The sequence below is a fragment of the Pelodiscus sinensis genome, chromosome 25 (genome assembly GCF_049634645.1).
Source record: "Pelodiscus sinensis isolate JC-2024 chromosome 25, ASM4963464v1, whole genome shotgun sequence".
Classification (NCBI taxonomy): domain Eukaryota; kingdom Metazoa; phylum Chordata; order Testudines; family Trionychidae; genus Pelodiscus; species Pelodiscus sinensis.
Window position 1 is genome coordinate 18,474,306 of NC_134735.1, and position 8,042 is coordinate 18,482,347.

The window sequence follows — 8,042 nt, forward strand, 5'->3', positions numbered from 1 at the left end:
TGAGCAGCAGCGCCTGGGCCTCCAGCTGCAGCCGGGCCACCTCCTGCAGCCGCTCAGACCCAGGTGAGGGGCCGTGAACATGCTGGGCCCAGGGGCTCACCCAGTACACGGGGGGCAGCCCCAGTGTCTGCCCCGCAGCCAGGGCAATGGATGGGGGCGGGAGCTGCTGCTTGGCTCTCTTGTTCCTGGCGGGGGCTCTGCTGAGGGCGTTGGCAGATGTGAGGGTGGAAGGGGGATGGGTCCCTGCGAGGGGCGTGTGGGGCCCAAGCTGCCCTGGGTCCCTGACATGGGGGCGCGTGACCCCTGCTGGCCGCTGGAGTCACCCTGGTCCCTTCCCTCCCGCACAGAGCCCCCCTGCGCCTCGGCGGAGCTCTGCCAGGAGCGGATGGACTCCCGGGTGGAGGAAGGGGCCATCTATGATATTGAAGAGCAGCTCCACACCCGGGACACGGTAGGAACCTTCTCCATGTTAGGCCCTAGAAGAATAGGCCTAGTGCAGTTATGCTAAAGCAAATGTAACAAAGGTTTCTGGGTAGTCCCTGGGTAGAACTGGAGATAGGTTCAAGCAGGGACGCATCCTACACGCTTGCTCAAGTTGCAAAATGAGATAAGCAAGAAGCTGCATTTTTGTACCTGCTGTGATGAGGAACAGTTTGTTTTGAGAACTGATAAGGAGCCTCCCTGTTTCTGCTCTCCCCATTTGTTCCAAACTCCCTGTTTCTGTTCTCCTTTGGCCATAACGAACTGTCTCCTTATTGCCCAGTACCTGTCTTTTGGGCTGATAAGAAATTGCTGATGCATTATGAATTGCTTAAGGCCATGATGTATAGTTGGCCAGATATGCATGGGAATTAGAGGTTTCTAACTGATAAAGGGGGGTTGGTTGCTTGGGCGAATAGTCTATGACGCGACGGAACTGTCTATATAAGCCTACCTGTAAATGAAATCGGGGCTGGTTCACTTTGGAGACGGGCCGCTCTCTATTGTAAGTGCGCACTATTCAATAAAGAGCTTGTGATTGGATCTTGCTGGTGTTGCCTGTCTCTTTGCGGTCAGACAACGAACAGAGGCCGTCCGGGTTCGAGTCCCCGACAAATTTGGCACCCCAGATGGGACCCGTCTGACTCTCCGGTGCAGAGGATCGGACTCCGAAGCAACGCAGCGCGCATCCTCCGGTTTTGAGGAGCCTTGCCAGGTGGCCTGATCCCTGCTCCGGCGATAAGGCATGTCCTGTGAACCAGCTGAGGCCCGCAGAAATCCAGCAACATCACCTACCCGTTGTGTAGGATCCAGGACCTCGGGGTTAAAGTCCCTGAAGTGTTCGGGGTTAAAGTCCCTGGAGTGTTCGGGGTTAAAGTCCCTGGAGAGGTAAGCGCGCTCGGTATTGAGAAATTGGGTTAAGGATCCTTTGGCTAGTAAAGATGGGACAGGGCGGCAGTAAGTGCCCGGGGGACGCCCCGTTGACCCTGATCCTAAGGGATTGGAAGGACATTTCTGGAACGGCCGGTCAAGCAAAATCTAAAATGAAGGATTTGTGTCAAACACAATGGCCTTCACTCACTGCTAATTTGTCCCCGGATAATGATTGGCCAGACTGCGGGATGTTTTCCGTAGAAAGAATGAATGCCCTAAAGGACATACTGGTCAATCTTAGACCCGGACAAATGGAATATTTATTGTATAGTATAATTACAAACCAAAGGAATTTAAAAAGGCTCTGCAGGCTGTGTGTGTAGAAAAATCTGTTAAACTTCCCCCACCCTATGCCCCGGAGGTGGTAAAAAGAATATTCCGTACCATTTTCTCTATCCATCTGCCAACCTGGGCTGATGTGATTCAATTGTTAAATACCCTCCTCACGGAAAATGAGCATCAAAAGGTTAAAGAAAAGGCTGGAGCACATCACCAGAATCAAGCTTAGAGAGGTATGCCCACCGCTGAGCCTAACTGAGATCTGAATTCGGACGGGATGCAAGGGAAAAGTTTACCTAAAGTGGTTAGCATTGCGACACGGGTGTACAATAAGAGAGGAGAAGAGAGAGAAAGAAGGAATTAAGCGATTGTTGTTATATATGAAGGGAAACCTGCTTTAAAAATGACTCCTTGTTTCTTGCAGCCTCTTTTAATTATCTAGGCAAAGAAACAATAAAGTTTAAACATTTGGCTATAGACACTTTGTTAAATTTATTAAATAGAAATAAGGAATTCTACTGAAACTTAATTGGTTAACTGCATAAAAGAATAAAATCTATACATTGTAAATTTGTAAAACCTGCACCCTAAGGGTTAAATGTGTCTTCCAAGAAAACTAATTATTGTTTTAAAGAAATCCAAGCCCAGAAACTTCACTGTTTTTCTGTTCAAAGCTGAGTTGATAGCACTTTTGGCTTGCTTTCAGATCCAAGGTTGTGTGTGTCTGCAAACTGCCTGTCTGTTCTGGAAAGGGGGAGCATGTCCCCCATAAGTAAGCCTGTAACATTGTATATAAGTCTTTTCAGGAAAAGAAAACCTTTTTGCTTGCTAAAATATTAACTAGCAAGGGTCTTGTTCTAAGAAAAAGTTTCTGTGGCAGTAAATTATTTGAAGCTTCACACATTAGAGAAAAAAAAAAAAGCCTGGTCTGCAGTACAAGAAAGAAACTGAGGCATGTCATCTTTAACTTAATAATTAAACAATGAAGTAATTTACTCAAACCCTCTGAAGCTAGTGTGCAAAACAAAAGCATACCATTAGGTAACAGCAGGCTAATCAAAAATTAGCAAAGAACATTGGTAAAGAAAGTATTCTAAAATATAATGCACAACCCCAGTGTGGGTAGAAATGTTTTCTTTGTCTTTCAGATTATCAAAAAGCACTAATATTAGCTGAAAAGTAACTGAAGAAAAAAAAAAACATGGTTCTGTGTCATGACATAATAAGTTTGTGTTCTGTGTTCTATCCAAATTTGTCTTGTGTGTCCTAATTGTGATATATGTATTTCAAACATTGTTGTGTGTACGATATTGTTGTTTTAATGAAAGAATAATTTAAATCCCTTAAATAATTTTAACTTTGTGCTTTACACAGATGGTTTTTGCTTTTCTAATTCTAGTGGAGTTTTAGTATCAGACTATGCAGTTTGTACTGTATGGAATGTAGAGGAATCTGCTCCTCTACCTGCTGTTTTTTCCCTTCTCTCCTATGATCACCAGCTCCTTTGCCATCTCTTTCGGAACTGGCCCTTCTGCAAGACCAAGCCCCAGAATCGGGAAAGCAGGAGTGGAGACTGGCAGGGTGCACCTTGCACCCAGACCACTACTGGTGCAGCTCTGATGGCCACATTGTTGCCCCAGTGGTCTTGCTACTTCACCTTGCCTCTGTGCTCCATGGATTGTTACACGTTGGCAAAGGTAAAACAAAATTAGTTTGCTCCCAAATTCTCCCAAGCAGCCAAAGATTATTGTCTGGCTTGCCCTGTCTGCCAAGCCCACAATGTGGGTAAACCTGTAAAGACAGTTCCGGCAACCAGACCTCTGCCTTTGGGACCATGGCTGAATTTACAAATGGACTTTATTCAATTGCCTAAATGTCAATCTTTTGAATATGTGTTAGTTATTGTTTGCTTGTTTTTAAGATAGGTAAAAGCTTATTCCCTGCAGGAAAGCTGATGCCATCACAGTGGCAAAAAAAAAAACAAACTTCTAAATCATTACATCCCATCATGAGGAATACATTTTGTGATTTCCAGTGATAAAAGTACCCACTTTACTGGACAAATTGTTTAAAAACTGGCAAAGTACTACTCTATCAGACAAGCACCGCACTGCGCATGACACCTGGAGAGCGCAGGAGCAGGAGAGAAATGAAACAGGATTTTAAAGAACAAACTTGCAAAAATATGTAAGAACTCTGGCTTAACATGGGTAGAAGCACTCCCAATTGCCCTAATGAGCATAAGAGTGACTCCTAATTAGAAAACTGGACTCAGTCCACATGAAATTGCATGTGGCCGACCTATGAAATTGTTAAGCAGCCAAAAAATTGACCTGGCTGATGCAACACTTATTAAAGAAAGCATAGTCAAGTATTGTCAAGAACTTATGAGGTGTGTACAGTCTTATCATTCTCAGGTTAAGGACGCCTTCCAGGAGGTCCTGACTGTGCCGTGCCATAAACTACAACCAGAAGATTAGGTTTGCGTGAAGGTTTACCAGTAGAAGACTGCCCTGGAACCCAGGTGAAAGGGTCCCTACCAAGTCCTTCTGACCTCCCATACTGCTGTAAAGTGTGAGGAATTGTCCGCCTGGATTCACGCCTCCCACCGCTAACCGGTTCCAGTGCCTACACAAGTTGGCCCCAACAAAGAGCACTGCAGACCTGGTACCAAAAACCCAGGTCCAGAAGTAGACGGGGATCAGCACAGGCCTGGTACCGTCAATCCAGGCCCAGAAGCAGACGACATCGGACTTCAAGGGAGCCACGCACGTTCACCCCACCACGAACCGGGTGAACCAGAAGCAGACGACATCTGTGCCCAGGACAAATAGACTGCTACCCCTTTGGGCGACCTGAAGCTTCAACTTCGACTGAGGAAACCTTAGACTGGTGGTGTCCTTTCCCGGAAGGAAGGCCTCGTTTTCTGGCCTGGGTTCTTATGTTTTTACTTTTATTATTTGTTATCTTTCTCTTTTGGTAGTATAGGATGTAAAGGCTGTAGAAACTAACAGTTCTAACACCTTTGTTCATCTTGCATATGAGCTGAAAGCTCGAATGCCAGAATTACATAATACATCATGGTGGGTGTGTTCCCTAGTCCCAGTGGATAGTCAAAGAGGGTTGCTTATGGTTCCCATTCCCCTTTGTGCAATGAACATGACATGGACCCCATCTTAAAAGGATTCCTCAGGAAATCTAAACATTACTTAGGAAAAGACTGAGATTAAAAATAGAGGATTCCTGAATGTATAAGAAAACCCAGACATTAGTGCCTATTAAAAAGGTAGTCTACTGATTCTAGTATGCTTGTCAGAATCAGTCAGTGCACTTGACATTTCCCATGTCGGGTCTGCTTATACTCTAACTGAAGATAAATACCAAATTATCAATGGTACAGCTGACTTTCTGATCCCTAGGTTAATGAAAGTAAATATATTGTCCTGCGTACCTTCCTTCACACACACCCATTATAACTGCTCCTCTCTAAATTGTACTCAGTGCTCTCCTGGACCTAGCAACAAGTCTCTCTGTTTATGCTCTTATCCGAATGGTCCAACCCTACCCATCGGACCGGTAGGATAGAGTCCATGGAACCAACCCTTATTTAGAGTGTACTGAGTGTGCGGTAACAAAGCATATTTGACCCTTCCTCCTTCATGGAGTGGATCCTGCTACTTGGCCTGGTTGGAGCCACCTGTTGTTTACCGCCCTCATCTCCCCACTGGAAAGATTAGAAATATGAGGGACGCTGAGACAGATGCTAAAGAATCTCGTCCTCTTACTTGGCGGGCTGTGAATGATTGGACAGGTGTTTGTGCAGCATTTCCCAATGCTTGTGGAGGGGCCTTTTATCGAATAGGAGAAGGAGTAATGAGGCTTCAAGGAATTTTGGAAATAATGGCTAATATCACTGCTGATGCTTTAACTAATCTGGCTATCGAGCAGAGAAAGATCCGGCAGATGGTTCTCCAGAATCACTTAGCACTAGATATTCTGTTAGCCTCTCAAGGAGGAACATGTACCTTAATTGGACAAGAATGTTGTGTGTATATTCCTGATGTTTATAATGCCACTTAGGACAGAGTGCATCATCTTATGCAAGTAGCAAAAGATCATGGAGGAAAGAAAGGGGATTCTTCGTGGAGCGACCTGTTTAGCTGGTTTCCAAATGTCGGTGGTTGGCTCCATAACCTACTTCGTAGCGCTGTCATTGTTATTTGTGGTTTGGTAGTTCTCTATGTCCTAATTCGTTGTGGATGTTGCAAGTAGTAAGTTGTTACAATGTGTCCCAAGAGTCCCTTCACGGTACTCTAGGGACAAAGGGGGGACTGTTAGGCCCTAGAAGAATAGGCCTAGTGCAGTTATGCTAAAGCAAATGTAACAAAGGTTTCTGGGTAGTCCCTGGGTAGAACTGGAGATAGGTTCAAGCAGGGACGCATCCTACACGCTTGCTCAAGTTGCAAAATGAGATAAGCAAGAAGCTGCATTTTTGTACCTGCTGTGATGAGGAACAGTTTGTTTTGAGAACTGATAAGGAGCCTCCCTGTTTCTGCTCTCCCCATTTGTTCCAAACTCCCTGTTTCTGTTCTCCTTTGGCCATAACGAACTGTCTCCTTATTGCCCAGTACCTGTCTTTTGGGCTGATAAGAAATTGCTGATGCATTATGAATTGCTTAAGGCCATGATGTATAGTTGGCCAGATATGCATGGGAATTAGAGGTTTCTAACTGATAAAGGGGGGTTGGTTGCTTGGGCGAATAGTCTATGACGCGACGGAACTGTCTATATAAGCCTACCTGTAAATGAAATCGGGGCTGGTTCACTTTGGAGACGGGCCGCTCTCTATTGTAAGTGCGCACTATTCAATAAAGAGCTTGTGATTGGATCTTGCTGGTGTTGCCTGTCTCTTTGCGGTCAGACAACGAACAGAGGCCGTCCGGGTTCGAGTCCCCGACATCCACACGGGGGGGACCCGAGATTGTCCGGCCCCTTCCCAGCACGTCCCCCCCTCCGGGAGGGGCTTGTCCCTGGGGATCCCCCTGGGGCCCCTTCTCCTGCATGACCTGGGCCCCCCAAGCTGAGGTCTCTTGTCATGCACCAGCTGGGCCCCCACAAGCCTGAGGAAGCAGTTGGGGGGGGAGTGTGGGTGCTTGGACAACCGGCAGCTCCCACCTCCACTCCTGGGAGGCCTGAGCCCTGCAGCTGTCCGTGGGGGGCAGGCAGGCCCCAGGCTCACAGACTCTCTCTGGGGTGCAGAGCCCAGCCGCCCTGCAGCGGTTCCTCCTGGCCGTCCCCCCCGCCTGCCTCGCCGCCCTCCAAAGGGGCGAGGACACCCTGGCGCCGCGCTGCTGCAAGGACACCATGATGGCCAGGATCGTGGTGAGCGAGTCGCGGCGGCCGGGAGGAGGGGAGGGGATACGTGGGGTGGACAGGGGTCTGCCTGGGCCATGGCGGCGGGTGGGGGTGCTGGAAATGGGATGGGTGGGGCCAGGAGTGCTGGAGGGGGAGGGGGAGGTGGACATGGGGAGGGTGGGTGGGGATGCTGGAGGAGGGAGGGACACAGAAATGGGGCAGGTCTGGGGTGCTGGACAGGGAGGGGGATTCGGAACAGGGAGGGGTCTCCCCGGGCCATGGGGGGGGAGCTGGAAGGTTAGCAGAGCGGGCTGCTGAGGATGCGCCTGGGGAGCAGGGATGAGGAGGTTCAGAGGCTGGTCACCAGGGCAGTGAGGGGCAGGAGACGGCCTGGGGACAAGGATTGAGCTGGTCCCGGTTTGGGAGGGGGGTGCTGGGAGGGGCCCTGTGCCGGGCAGGGGGGCTACAGGCCAGCGGGAGGCAGTGGGGTTGGATCCTGCTGGGTGGGGGCGCTGGCCGTGTGAGCGTCTCTTGGGGGCCCCAGCCTCACACGCCCCTTTGTCTCCTTGGGTCTCACAGGAGATCATGGAGGACTCCCCCCCCCCACTGGTCTTGGCCGACTGCCTCAACGCCGCCTGCAGCCTCAGGTACCGACCCCCCCCGCCGACTCCCCCCCAGAGCAGATCCCCTGACCAGGGAGTGGGAAAGTCTCTGTCTCCTGGGCTATGTCTAGACTGCAAGCCTCTTTCGAAAGAGAGCACCCAGTGAGTCTGGATGCTCTCTTTCGAAGAAGCCCTAGTTCCATTCAAGAACGCCTTCGTTCGAAAGAAGCACTTTCCAAAGAAGGCGTTCTTCCTCGTGAAATGAGGTTTACCGCCGTGGAAAGAAAAGCCGCGTTCTTTCGATTTAATTTCGAAAGAACGCGACTGCAGTCTAGACGCAGGTGATGTTTTTTCGGAAAAAGGCTACTTTTCCCGAAAAACCCCCTGAGTCTG

The 8,042-nt window shown here is 48.8% G+C and overlaps 1 long non-coding RNA gene across 1 annotated transcript; it reads left to right on the top strand.

The window, feature by feature from the left end:
• Positions 1 to 474: 474 nt before the first annotated feature.
• LOC142819901 (uncharacterized) lies at positions 475 to 6,580 on the top strand. Its single transcript, XR_012897584.1, has 2 exons — positions 475 to 1,368; positions 3,192 to 6,580. It is a non-coding gene; the product is annotated as an uncharacterized LOC142819901 (long non-coding RNA).
• Positions 6,581 to 8,042: the final 1,462 nt, after the last annotated feature.